Source organism: Pogona vitticeps, chromosome 1, assembly GCF_051106095.1.
Source record: "Pogona vitticeps strain Pit_001003342236 chromosome 1, PviZW2.1, whole genome shotgun sequence".
NCBI classification, from domain to species: domain Eukaryota; kingdom Metazoa; phylum Chordata; class Lepidosauria; order Squamata; family Agamidae; genus Pogona; species Pogona vitticeps.
In genome coordinates this window covers 109,963,647-109,978,738 of record NC_135783.1, presented here as the reverse complement: position 1 = coordinate 109,978,738, position 15,092 = coordinate 109,963,647, and the positions used below count along the sequence as shown (strand labels likewise).

General features: G+C 39.6%; 1 long non-coding RNA gene across 1 annotated transcript in view; it reads left to right on the top strand.

Moving 5' to 3' along the window:
• LOC140707485 (uncharacterized) overlaps positions 1-15,092 on the top strand; it is a 31,384-nt gene that overhangs the window by 13,765 nt on the left and 2,527 nt on the right. The gene's annotated exons all lie outside the window — the stretch shown is intronic.

The window sequence follows — 15,092 nt, the reverse complement described above, 5'->3', positions numbered from 1 at the left end:
ACATAGTATGAGAGAGAAAAGGGGACAGGAAATGGCTCTGTTGCATGGTTATTACATCCTATTGCCCGTGGCTTGCTTTGTTATGAGTTTTAACTATGTAAATATGACGTATATAGCTTCAGAATTTAATCTAAAGCTACTAGGTGGGAGATAGAGTGTGACTTTATTGTTAGGGCTAAAAGCAACCGGGTGTTGACAGGTTTCCAAAGTCACCAAGTTTAAGCTTAAAAAGGAAAAGCCCAGACTGATAAGCTGTTCCTTGATTGACAACTTTAGGCATGACTGCAAGTATTGAAAACAGTTGGGCAAATTGGGGAAGGGAGAATTTTACTTCATAAGAAACTATACCAGGAAACACAGAAGGATTTATAGACTGATGTAGCTCCCCAACCTAAGAAAAACAGGTGTGAGGTTTTGAAAAATCTGGAGAATGGAACAGAATATAGTCCAGAAATGATTTCCCCAATTATAGTGTAATTAACTTCAAAAAAAAGGTCCTATGGAAAAATATTAATAATAATGCTTGGAAAGGGAAGGGAGGGGCTGTATCAGGCACATTGTTCAGCAAATCTTATGTCATTAGCACTATGGCATTAGTACCAAAGTTTTCCCCCCATCCCAAAACAAGAAAAGCAACAACACTGTAAAATGAAAAAGAGACTTGGACATCAGGAGTAGGGCCGTTGTGGAATATTTGAGACAAGAGGGGAAAGAATGTGCCTTTTTCATCTTCCTAGTGCAATCTGACTAAAATCTGACATTGTTTTTTCTTTAAAAGAATCTGAAATGTGAACAGTAAAGCTAAAGCAGTTTCAAGTAGTAGCTGCAGATTGATTGAAGTGTTATGATAGCCTCACATGCTATGTCTTCTCAAATAGCATCTATAAAGAATTATTCAATTCACTGTGTGCTGTTATCAGACGATGTGCATCATAAATTTTTATGGCTTGTTATGGAAGACCCCTTTTGCCAAACTCCTTCCCCCTCATTCCCATTCACAAGGTTGCCTCATCTCTTTTGAGATGAAAAACATGTTCTAATGTGGTGCAGTGTTAAAGAAATTTAATACCCTAGGGCTAAATCAAAATGCTAAGGCTCATCTCCCGGATAAGCGGGGTGGGGAGAAAGAGGCCACACAATTTATGAATGGACTATTCATTTCCTGAAGGGGACACAAGTGAAAACCTCATATGAAATTTAAAACTGATATGTTGGCCTTTTCTAGCTTCTACCATGTAACTCATCAACGCCATGTACTATGGACCATTGCAAAAGCCACATCTGGGAGGAATACTTTCAGAGGCGTTTTTTTTTAATGCAATGATATCTGCTCAGGCTGTAATTGAAAGCCAGACTAAGCTATCATGTTACCATCTTAATATATAGGTGCAGATATCCAAACGGCCTGTTGAATCTCATTCATGCTAGCAGGTTAGCAGTTCAATTTATTTATTTGCAGATACAGAGAAGGAAATTTTAAAAAGAAAAAAGTAAAAAAGTAAGAAGAATAGAACGAAAGAAAACCAGTTTGAAGGAGCACTAAGAAAGTTCAAGCAGTGACATTAACAAAGTTCAGGGCGTCATCTGTTCAGAACTGTAGCTTAGTGAGTTGGAGCACCTGGCTTTGAAGCCAGGGACTGGGAGTTTTAATCTCCATTGTGCCTCCCAGGAGAGAGGCCAGCTGAGATCACCCAGAGCACATGTAGTTCATGGAGCTACATGCTTTGCTAGCCAATTGGGCAAGGCATGTACAGTAGGCAAGTTGAACAGTCCCAGAGCATCACCAGAAGGAAGGATGGCTAAACCATGCCTGAAGCTTTTATATGTAGAAATCCCTGGGAGGCTCGCCGCAGATCGGAAGTGGCTTGACAACCTCAAACATCCCAATCAATCTAAGCAGTGCATGTAACCTGGACAAGACGGAGGTCTTGAGGGTGGGTGGTCCTTCCATCAGCAGCGTGGGTGACTCCCTCTCTTTTGGGGGGGGTCGACCCTCACTGCAAAGAGTGAGGTCTGCAGCTTGGGGATACACCTGGACCCGACGCTTACCATGGAAACCCAGGTAGCGTCCGTGGTCCGTTCTGCCTATTTTCACCTGTGGCAGATCACCCAGCTGCGACCATATATTGATGGGGGGCCTCACTACTTTTGTCCACGTGCTCGTAATCTCGAGATTAGACCACTGTAATGCACTCTACGTGGGGCTGCCTTTGGGATTGAGGCGGAAACTTCAAATGGTGCAAAATGCGGCAGCCAGGCTTCTTAGTGGGGTGAGGAAATATCAGCATATCTCCCCCACCCTGGCTGCTCTGCATTGGTTGCCTGTTCGTTTCCACATTGATTTCAAAGTTCTGATGATGACGTATAAAGCCCTAAAGGGTTTGGGTCCTCGATACCTGGCTGATCGTCTTCTCCCACCCAGGTCTACTCGAATCACCCGACAAAGCCAGCAGGGACGGCTGAGGGGCCTTACGCCGAGAGAGGCCCGGAAAGAAAGAACAAGAAACTGGGCCTTCTCGGCAGTGGCCCCTCGGCTATGGAACTCTCTCCCTACAGAAATCTGTCTGGCTCCCTCGCTGGGTGTTTTTAAAAGCCATTTAAAAACATGGCTCTTTAGGCAGTAAATTAACTGTTTTGTTTTTTAGTTTCCTATCTTGACATATCCACTAGTTAGTTCTTTGTATTATTAAGCTTTTAGTAATTATATTTTTTATTGTATTTTATCACTTTTTTGTAAGCTGCCCCGAGTAGACTTTGTCTAGAGGGGCGGGATATAAATCCAAATAAAGTAAAAAGTAAAGTAAAGTAAAGTAACAATAGCAACACCAAAAAAATCCAGCCAGAAAAATTGACACTAAGATATATATTGAAATACAGAAAAAGCAGTGAGATCTCTGGACTATTGAATGAGCATTTGTCCTTCTGGGCTTGGAGTATGGATGCCTTTGCAATGTTAAGGGCTCAGGAAGTCCATCTATGCTAACCCTCTGAGATGAAATATGGCAGTGCATGAACACTGATGAGTATCAAAGATTTCTGTAAAACATATGTATCATATTTTTGTGTATAATACGCCCCCACATATAAGACGCCCCCACTTTTCTAACCCAGAATTTTTTCGTAAGAAAGTGGGGGGGGGGAAGGCAGGGATCAAAGCGCTTTGACTCCTGCTTTCCCCCTCCACTTTCTTGTGAAGAAAGTGCTTTCCCCCTTCACTTTCTTCACGAGAAAGTGGAGGGGCAAAGCAGGAATCATCAAAGCAATTTATCAAAGCGATTCCTGTTTTTCAGAAGAAAGTGGAGGGGGAAAACACTTTCCTTGCAAGAAAGTGCTTTCTTGAGAGGAAAGTGGAGGGGGAAAGCACTTTCTTGTGAGGAAAGTGGAGGGGGAAAGCAGGAATTGATTTGATAAATTACTTTGATGATTCCTGCTTTCCCCCTCCACTTCCCCCTTACTTCCATGTATAAGACAAACCTATATTTTTAATCTAAATATTTTAGAGAAACGTATCATCTTATACACGGAAAAATACAGTACATACATTCTTTATTACTGTTGCAGTCCAGCAAGATTATAAAAAGATAAAACATACAGAAAACTCCTATATGGAGTATACGAAGCCTTCTTTCAAGTTGATTGCAAAATTTTCTCTCTAGTTCTCATATCAATCAATAAAAATTTAGACACCCTGTTAGTAATATAAGTGGATGCACCCTCTAACAAGACAACAGATATATAGGGCTACCATGCAGAGCCCATTCATGGATTGCTGCCTTGTCGAGGTGAAGGGGCTTGAGTTATTCAGAGAAGCTATGGGCTATGCTGTGCAGGGACACCCAAGACGGGCAAGTCATAGTGGAGAGTTCTGACCAAGCGCGATCCACCTGGAGCAGGAACTGGCAAGCCACTCCAGTATTTTTGCCAAGAAAACTCAATGGACAGAAACAAAACAAAAGGCTAAAAGATATGACACTGGAAGATGAGCCCCTCAGCTCGGAAGGCATCCAAAATGCTACCGAGGAAGAGTGGAGGACAAGTACAAATAGCTCCAGAGCTAATGAAGTGGTTGGGCCAAAGCTGAATGGACGCTCAGCTGAGGACATGCCTGGAAGTGAAAGGAAAGTCCAATGCTGCAAAGAAAAATACTGCATAGGAACCTGAAATGTAAGATCTATGAACATTGGGAAGCTGGAGGTGGTCAAACAGGAGATGGCAAGAATAAACATTGACATCCTGGGCGTCAGTGAACTAAAATCGACAGGAATGGGTGAATTCAATTCAAACGATTATCATATCTACTACTGTGGGCAAGAATCCCGTAGAAGAAATGGAGTAGCCCTCATAGTCAACAAAAGAGTGGGAAAACTGTACTGGGATACAATCTCAAAAATGATAGAATAGAATAGAATTTATTTATTACGGTCAGGTGACCAGTCCACAAAACATCCACGGCAAAAATGATTTCAATACCAATTCAAGGAAGAGCCTTCAACATCACAGTAATCCATGTTTATGCTGAAGAGGTTGAAATTGACCAGTTCTATGAAGACTTACAACACCTTCTAGAACTGACACCAAAGAAAGATATTCTTGTCATTATAGGGGTCAGGAATGCTACAGTAGGAAGTCAAGAGATAAAAGGAACAACAGGAAAGTTTGGCCTTGGAATTCAAAACGAATCAGGGCAAAGGCTAATAGAGTTTTGTCAAGAGAACAAGCTGATCATTACAAACACTCTTTTCCAGCAACACAAGAGGAGACTCTACACATTGACATCACCAGATGGGCAACACCAAAATCAAATTGATTATATTCTCTGCAGCCAAAGAGGGAGAAGCTCTATACAGTCAGCAAAAACAAGACCTGGAGCTGATTGTGGCTCTGATTAGCTTCTTATAGCAAAACTCAGGCTTAAACTGAAGAAAGTAGGAAAAACCACTGGGCTACTCAGGTATAATCTAAAGCAAACCCCTTATGAATACACAGTGGAGGTGAAGAATAGATTTAAGGAACTCGATTTGGTGGACAGAATGCCTGAGGAACTATGGATGGAGGCTTGTAACATTGTACAGGAGGCAGAAACAAAAACCATCCCAAAGAAAAGGAAATGGGAAGAAAGCGAAATGGCTGTCCAACAAGGCCTTACAAATAGCAGAGAAGAGAAGGGAAACAGAATGCAAGAGAGATAGGGAAAGTTACAGAAAATTGAATACAGATTTCCAAAGAATAGCAAGGAGAGACAAGAGGGCCTTCTTAAATGAACAGTGCAAAGAAATAGAGGAAAATAATAGAAAGGGAAAAACCAGAGATCTGTTATGGAAAATTGGAGATATTAAAGGAACCTTTTGTGCCAAGATGGTCATGATAAAGGATAAAAATGGTAGGGACCTAACAGAAGCAGAAGACATCAAGAAGAGGTGGCGAGAAGACACAGAGGAGCTATACCAGGAAGATCTGGATGTCCCGAACAACCCAGATAGTGTGGTTGCTTACCTTGAGTCAGACATCCTAGCGTGTGACGTCAAGTGGGCCTTAGAAAGCATAGCTACAACAAGGCCAGTGAAGGCGATGGCATTCTGGTGGAACTATTTAAAAATCTTTTAAAATGACGCTGTTAAGGTGCTACACTCAATATGCCAGCAAGTTTGGAAAACTCAGCAATGGCCAGAGGATTGGAAGAGACCAGTCTACATCCCAATCCCCTCTAAGGTAGGCTTCAGCACTATGTGGACCGAGAGCGCAAAAAATGGTCTGAAGCACAAAAAAACTAAGATCATGGTAACCGGTCCCATCACCTCCTGGCAAATAGAAGGGGAAGATATGTAGGCAGTGACAGTTTTTACTTTCTTGGGCTTCATGATCACTGCAGATGGTGATAGTAGCCACGAAATTAAAAGACACCTGCTTCTTGGGAGGAAAGCGATGACAAACCTCGATAGCATCTTTAAAAGCAGAGACATCCCTTGCTGACAAAACTCTGCATAGTCAAAGCTATGGTTTTTCCAGTAGTGATGTATGGAAGTAAGAGCTGGACCATAAAGAAGGCTGACCACTGAAGAATTGATGCCTTTGAATTGTGGTGCTGGAGGAGACTCTTGAGAGTCCCCTCGACTGCAAGAAGAACAAACCTATCCATTTTAAAGGAAATCAACCCTGAGTGCTCACTGGAGGACAGATCCTGAAGCTGAGGCTCTGATACTTTAGCCATCTCATGAGAAGAGAAGACTCCCTGAAAAAAAAAACTGATGTTGTGAAAGTGTGAAGGCAAGAGGAGAAGGGGACGGCAGAGGACGAGATGGCTGGACAGTGCCATCGAAGCTACCAACATGAATTTGACCAAACTCTGGGAGGTAGTGGATAACAGGAGGGCCTGGCATGCTCTGGTCCATGGGGTCACAAAGAGTCGGACCCGACTAGACGACTAAACAAAAACAAATATTTTGGAATGGACAATGCATATAGGTATGGAACAATGAAGAGTCCATAGTTATTAATTTTATTATAGATCAGTGGATAGCAGCATTTATTGCCTGCAGTTCTTAATTGCTATAGGTCCATGTAAGGCAAAATCATGGCAAATCAAAATGAATACATATCATTCCAACTAAGTACTGTAAAAGGAACTTCCAACTGAAAGGAAACTATGGGGCAGGGGCACAATTTACCATATCCTTCATGAGAAACATTATCCCTATTACTTTCTAGATGGCTGGCTGAGCTAGCCAGTTTGTTTTCTTTTTGTAGTAAGAATTGCATAGAGTTAACTTCATTTGTCCCTCACTTCAGGGACCATTTTCATTTCCTTTTATAAACTTTGCAGCAGCAAACCTTACCGGTAAGTATTATATTTTGCCATATTGTGGGCCATTATTCCATTTTTTTGTTGCAAAGTGTTAGTCTGGTTTCTTAGGTAAAGGTTTGTTTATGCAAACCAGTCTTCTGGTTTCTTTCCAAAGTGTAAGCAACCCTTGCAGATTACAGTTTTTATAATGGAACTTTGAAGGAAGGCAACAAAAGGAACATGGCTAAAAACTCTGCCCTTAGGCAACCATGAAGTAGCTCTTTTGTGTGAATGATGCTGTAGTGAGGCCATATCCAGATCTCATCCCCTCAAGAACGTGAGTTGCTGGTGGACAAATCTAATTTGAGAAGAAGCATATCTGCTACTTCCTCATGCAACAGCAAGCCACAGACTGCATGGAACTCAGTCATGCACTTTTCACTGGATTCTGGCCAAAATTCTATTTATTGTACATCGTTTATTAGACTGTTTTGCAGCGAGTCATGTTAAAATACCCTATTTCAGGCCTTCAGAATATTCTTTTCTGGCTGTATGATTTTGTGTGGATGTATTTTGTGTTAAATTTTACTTCATACATGCAGGAAGGCTGGCTGGATAGCTCAGTGAGTTAAGTATCCCACTGCAGAGCCATAGGAGTTGGGAATTCAATTCCCCATTGTGCCTCTTTGGAAAAGAGCCAGCCTGTGTGGCTTTGGGCAAGCTGCACAGTCTCAGGGTGCCCCCAAAATAAGGGAATGGTAAACTAGGTCTGAGTACTTTCTACCGAGAAAAACCTTTGAAAGGTTCTCCATAAATCAGAACTGACTTGATGGTACACAAATATTAGGACTATATGCAATAAGAGAAGTACAAATACCAGTTTGCCCCCCACCACACACACACACACACACACACACACCTGGGGTATGGACTGCAGCTTTAGGGAATGTGTGGTCTTGCCCCAAAATCATACATTTATTTATTATTGCCTAATTCAGCTAGTGGTGTGGTTAATGGAAGCTGATGAATAGTGCTGGTAGAATGATGAGAATATAGTCCAACAGCTTGAAAGGTGCCATTTTGGGAAGCAGGTTCACATCTTTTGGGAAGGGAGGGGAAACCTTTTACTGAGTAATCTCTAAGGCTGACTAACGTAACTAGGTTTCAAGATAAATGACATGAAATTTATAAAGTTCTTTGTGCCAGTGATTAGGCAGTCAATGCTGTCAAAATGTTGTACAATTCTATTGGGTTGAGAGTAAAACCAATTATCTTTCTTTTCTTTTCTTTTCTTTTTTCTTTTCTTTTTTTTTTTTTGGACTCCTTTCTGAGTAGAGCATATATATACCCATGCATGTATGAGAAAGAAAAGATGTCAGGTTTCACTTTCTGCTCTTAGTATAATTTCACCATTAGACATGTTGTAATTGGTCCTGTCAGCAGTGATTTCCTTAAATAAATTCGACAATAGCCAAAATATAAAAAAGTAATTTCAGAATGTCAATCTTTTAAGCATCAGACATGTTTTAAATAGCATAACAGAAATTCCAAAGGTTTGATTTGGAAGCCCCAATAAATACTTCCAAATATAGGCAGATTTCAAAAGCAAAACATCCAAATAGCTAAAAATAATTTCAGAAATGTGAGTGAAAGCATAGAGATTATATTACTTCATTAGGCTAGGGCTGTTCACATCAGAGGGGCAAATAATTTTTTCCCTTGACATTCCCATTTGAAAGTTACATTTTTATGGTTTCACTTACTAACCAGAGGTATACAGAAATTGCTATAAAGGATTCCACTTGCTAAACCTCTCTCAAACAACCACTACAGAACTGTGGTAAATCTTGAAGATTTCATTCTGAGGAAAAATATTCTGAGTTGATTGGTTGCATAATAAGTGTACAGCAGAATGAAACTTGTTGGCATCAATAGTATTAACTTCCTTTAGCTAATTTAGTGACTGAACTTATAATCTTAATATCTGTTCATAACTGAACTTGGTCACTCTGGGCATCTAAGGGCTATAAGAGATGCGAGCTGTCAGATAAAACAAAAGGATCTGGGATTGTTTCCCAGAGCATCTCAGTTCTATTCATAACCATGACTGCACACTTGTTGCTTCTGCTGCACTTCTGCCTGCTACACTTGGAAGGGAACTGGATTTACTTTCAAGTAATCATCCCAATTTTGGGGGAAGAAGATATCAATGAAGGGAAGAATGTGTGTGCATAGTTAAACATACTCTGATGGAAACTGCTGGTGTTGATGTCTATTTTGAATGGAAAACTCCATTCACATTGTTTAATTGACTGGACAATGGCTTTTCAGGTGAATATCCATTAGCAGTGGCTGCTGGTCCTTACATGAGTCTTGATGCCTGTAACTGAGGCTGGATGGAAATCAAGTTAAACACAAGGCTATTTTCTTGTATGTTATTTTGCATAGCTTTTCTTCCCCCCCCCCCCCAGAAAGGTGGAGATGCATGTTTTGAGAAGCCTCCAAAGGTTTCATTCTTCTCTAAAAGAAGGCACAGGCTCAAATTAAAGTTTGTTTTAGTACACTTTGTCCAGTTTTTTTTTAAATAAACCTTTGCTAGGAGGACCCATTCCCTCTTGCAGCAGGTCTCAAAGGAAAATGGAAAATGACATCTGGAAACTCCAGAGTTGCTTGGTCATGACAGAAAAAGATAGAATTGTAGGGGAAGTGAGGCTGGAAGCTGCTAAGGTAGGTATTAGAAATGTGCACAGTGAAAACTTCCATTTTCATTTTATTTGAGGGGTTTTTTAGGGTGCTTCTTTCATTTTCATGCCTTTCATGCACCAATTCTCTTGTTAAGCACAAAAGGGACTTCATCTTTTAGATCATTTCATTTCATTTCCCCTCATTTGTGCTTTCTAGTGCTAGTCCAAAATAACCCTAAAGGACTCATAAAAATTACTTCAGAAGAACATGGGCAGAGCAACAGACAATCAATCTATTTCAAAAGCTGACAATAGTACAACCAACCACCACTACTATGAAACAAAACCAAAATATAGATCTTTAACAGAAGAAATACGTACTACGAAAATAACAATTTTATAAAATCATACACACACAAAGGGGATAACAGCAAAATAGAACACACAAATACAGTCTCCTGGTACAAAAACAAAAACAAAAGTCAAAATATATACAATAATAACTCCCCTCAAGCAAAATCACTAAAATATGGAGAGATTTCTTTCCCCCTGCACCACGTGCCTTCACTTTTTGAGTCCAGCGCAGCAACAGGCATGCAACAAAAATAATCTAAGAAATGAAATGACCAAAGAGCCAAAAAAGAAATCCCCACAAACATGAGGTGGGGGGATTTAAAAAAAATCAAGAAAATAGGGAAGGATCTTAGAGATGGGCAGGCTAGTGGCAGCAGGGCAGTACAAGACAGAGGGTGCCAGGATTGCTCACACATTTAGAAAAAAAAAGAAGGAAATAAAGAAAAATTATTGCTACAGGAGTCCAACCTATCTAGGCCTTTTAAGGGCTTCAACACTCCAGCTCCCACCCCCGACGAAATTCTAATTAGCTGCTTACAAAAGCCCTCATGGTGCTGGTGAATGAAAACTTTCCTGGGTAATTTGACAGACAAGGGGTGCAAGAAAGGTTAAATCAAAGAGGGACATGTGAAAAAAAACTTTAATGTCTCTTTCTTTTGTTAATATGAAGCATTCCTGTTTAAGGTTTTTTTCCTGAGAATCAATAAAAGAACACAAAAACAAAAAAGAGTGCCTATTTTTTTAAACATAGTTACTTGATTTTAGGCAGTAACCAATAACTTCTTCAGACAAAAGCCTTGGTTTCTTTGACTCCAGGTTACCTGGTATTTTCTCCTCTCCATGTTTATATAGAAATGAATGAAGGCCATGAGAGTATCTTTAATAAGTAAAATGAAAGCTGTAACAGAAACTTATATGCTACATCAAAGCACCATGGAAGTTTTATGTTGATCATTATCTGTTCCTCAGGTTTTAGCACTCTGAAGAGTGCCACACATTTTGTGTATACTCAAGCCATTGCTATGACAGTTGCATTTGGTTACCCAGATGTGTTGCAGTTACAGATGTGTAAAAAAGTACGTTTGATATGTGTTTGAAAGGTTAAACGGTTATTTTAAAACCTTGTTATAACCACCTTCTTCATAATACCACCGGTTCATAATAACATCTAAAGCTTGAGGCTTAACCATTGTGCTATGATGAAAGTAGACCACAATATATTTATAACAAGAGTAGGTCAATGGTTCTAGGGTAGTTTCCTATTATGGAAAGGATAAAATAACTGAAATCAATAAATCTACAGATCATAAATGTAGCTACAGTCTGGTAAGGTTGGGAAAATTATTAGCAGAGCCTCGTGATGTCTGGATATTGTAGCTTGTAAATTTCCCCATACATATGTGTGTGGTTATGTACATGCTTGCTATTCATCCCCCCACAGAATTCCTTTAAAAGAGCTAGAGGAATGTGTGTTTTATTCTCCTTTCATTTTTGTTTTAAAAAAGAGAGAGAGCAGACAATAGGACACCCCCAAGATGTATCACTTTGGCTATTGTATTGTTAAAGAAACCACACATTTTGCAACTCACTCTTCCACCTAAAATGGCTACAGAGAGTATGATGATGACGACATTTGGATCAAACAAGATTCATTCACAATTCTGCAGGTTTCAATATTTACTATTGGTTAATGTTTCAATCTTTAGTATTCCCTAGTTCAGTGTTTCAATATTTATTATCAGACTTTTTAAGATGTGTCTTCTTCATTACACAGTTACATCAGTTTGAAATTATTTTAATTGCCATAGTTTTATCCTGTGGTATCCTAGGATTTGTACTTTTATGGGAGTACTGAGCATTCTCCACTATATTTCAACGGGGTGCACATGCACGCTTTAGCAGAGCATGCTTAGGTACCTTGTAAAACTACAAATCCCACAATCCCATCAAAGTCAAAGCTGCATTACTACTATTGTTTGATTCAGGAGTATGATTATTTTCCACATATGCTTTTGGCTCCTGAGTGGAACAAAAGTATGTAATGAGAACTCATGCATTTTATCATATTTGACAAAAAAAAGGAGGTCATGATAGATGGAAACTCTTTGTTTAAAAAATTCTCAACTGGTGCCAAAATTTATTTGCTCCTGCAAAAGAATTTTTAGTCAGCAGTAGCATTAGCAAACAAAGACAAAAACAGAATAAAGAAAAACAAAGCAAAACAAAACATCTGTGAGGTTTTTTGCACACAAACATTGTGGAGAATAGATGTTTACGCTAAACAATATCATGGCAATTTGGAATGGCCAGCACCTCTAATACTGGTCTAAATGCTTCTAAGTTAGGACAGTGCAGACTTTAGTTAACAAAATCAATGCTTGAAAATTCCTGTACTGTATATTCATTGTTTGATATTGTGTCAGGAGATGCTATAATAAAGTTTGGAAACAGCTGTGAGTTATTTCAGTGTCTGGTACAATACTTGCTAGTGTGTCTTCATATAACTTATTTTATGTACTTTTGACAGTTAACCTGGGTATATCTTAAAAAACTGCATGTAGCTGTTCTAAAAAAGATAGGGGATGGGACAGAAGCCAATGGAAACCAAGAAAATTGCAAGTTTTTATGAAAGAAAATAATTTCTATGTTCAAAGGTCAACTCAAAATTCTCAACAGCTGATTTTTAAAAAGTATTTAATTGTAGTACAAAACAACAGGGAAATGTTGCAGTTAGATTGGACATTCTAATAATAATTCAACCATCTATTTAAAGGAATGTTCAGTGACCCACTCAATCCCAGAAACTAACAAGGTGCAAGAAAATTACAAGGAACTAATCTCAAGTGTGGTGTAGAGATTAGAATGTTGGATTAGGACTCAGGAAACCCCAGTTCAGCTCTTCACTCAGCTATGAAGCACACTGGATGTTGTTCTCTCTCAGATTGACCTACCTCACTGGTTGTTGTGAAGTGAGGAGGAAGTGAACCTTTTATAGCTTGAACTTACCAGAGGAAAAATGGAGTATAGATTTATTAAGCAAAAAGATAACGCAGAATGGAAAAGACTTGTAAAGATCAGAGATTAATTGCAAACACAACAATGTGTCTAAATACATTTTCTTTGTCAGAGAAATGCTGCTTTATATAACTTTAAGTATTTTTACATGTATCAATTCTTTGCACAGTCAGTAGTGCCTTTAATGGTTTTTTGAGACACTGCTGGAGTCAGCCCCTCATTCGCAGTGTGGAGAAGTCACCTAAGTAACAGGTGTCCTGAAAGGGATGCAAAGTGCAAATGACAAGTTATTTAATTATGTATGAGTAATGATGTCATTTAGTTATTTAGTTATGTATGACTAATGATGTGACCCTGGAGACGAAGGGCAAGGTCATCTGTGCTATGGTATGTCCATGTTGAAGATACCTGTGAACGCTGGACAGGGAAGAAAGCTGACAGGGAAAAAAACACAATTTGAAATGTGAAGGTTTGTATGGCTACCAGAAAGACATATAAGAGGGTTCTCAATTAATCAAATTAATTGCGAGCTCCTTATGGGGAAAAATGACAAAAGTGAGAGAATCATACCTTGGACACATCATGAGATGACAAGATTCACTGCAAGAGACAATAACTCTGAGAAAGTTTGAAAGCATCAGGAGAAAAGGAAGACCAAATAGGGGAGAGATGGACTCAATAAAGGGAGTCATAGCCTTGAGTTTGCAAGACCTGAAGAGGGTTGCTGATGATAGTATTTTGGAGGGTCCTGATTCATACATAAGGTTGCTATAGATTCGAACTTGACAGCCACAATAACAATTGCCATTATTATATTTTTACTTGCAAGGAAACAAGGAGGTGCTGGTGGGATTTTTCTTTCTCAGAACCTTGAGTATTACACATCTTAGCTGGGGGGGGGGAGTTGCCCTAGAGCCTAGCTTATTAACTCAATTTATTCATCCAAAGTTCTGCTCTACAATGTAATGCTGTTCAGAGCCAAGAGCTTCCACAGCAGCATTCATTATTATTATATATAGGGCAGGAGAAGATTAGTTTCTGGGGAGCTATATGTGGCACTCTCCCAACTCCAAGGCATGAAGGGCCATTTAAAGATACACACATACACCTGGATGGAGTGTGGGTGGGGACCATTTGTGACTGTGCTTCGGCTACCAAAATACCTTTGGCCAGTCTGTGCTGCTCCTTTAAAGACAAGAGAAAGCAAGTGAGAATTTTTTTTTTTTTTGAAACTGAACTGTTGCTTCCACAAGGGTGACAAAGAATGATTCACAAGGCTTGGGGTACCTTCAGAAGCATGTGGTTCTTATCACTACAAGTCAAATGTTCCGTGTTTTCCTGCTTAATAGATTGTGTTGCGATTTTAAAAAGGAAAAAAAGCAAGAGCAGAAAAGCATAGGAAGTTTATGAATGCAGCCTTCAGAAAAGTCAGTTCTGACGTACCCTGAATTTTTTGAACGCTGTTGTCTATGCATTTTGAAACAATAGCAGGCGCTGTCCATAGACCACTGTTCTACTGCTTGATCGTGGCAGACTTGTACTTGAAAAGGCCAATGTGTGAAGCCAAAAGGGAACTGTGAGAGTGGGAGAAACATTTTTAACACCACTGTACTTTCTTACTGTTGTTGGATATGCCTGCCTCAGGCAGCGCTGTATTGCTACCAAGGATGACTGTGAATGATGGTTGCCAGAATGGTTTCAGAGAAGGGCAACTGCCAAAACAGGTGATCTTGAGAAATAAACAATATGAGCTAAAAGGAGGCTCTGAGGGATCCTGTATCTTCATGAGGAATTTTTCAATTGCTTTGTGACATGACAAGTGGAAGACACCATAAGGAAAATGCCATTGCCTTAAATGGGAAGGGAGGGAAGCTAAAAGGCTCAAGGAGCTCAAATGAACAAACACTGGGCTAGGGGATCCATCAGAAAAGATGCAGACAGTCCATGCACCTTCTGACATATCCCCACAATCAGGCTGGTTCCCCGTGTATTAGTAGCTATTCTTACTTTGGATTCTTCCCTGCAGTTTTGAGATGAAGTATGACTCAGCTAGAGGAGGAAGTGCTTCCATGTTACTACCAATATTTCTCTAGAAGACCAATTGATGTCAATGTGGACTTTTTCTTTCACCGAGGGAAGTGCTGCAAATTTATTTTCTTATGAAAATGTAACAGTTGCTAATCTGCCTTCCCTATGCATTTATGAAATGAACTGTTGATGATGTAAATGCAAGGGATGGAAGAACAGTTACGAATATA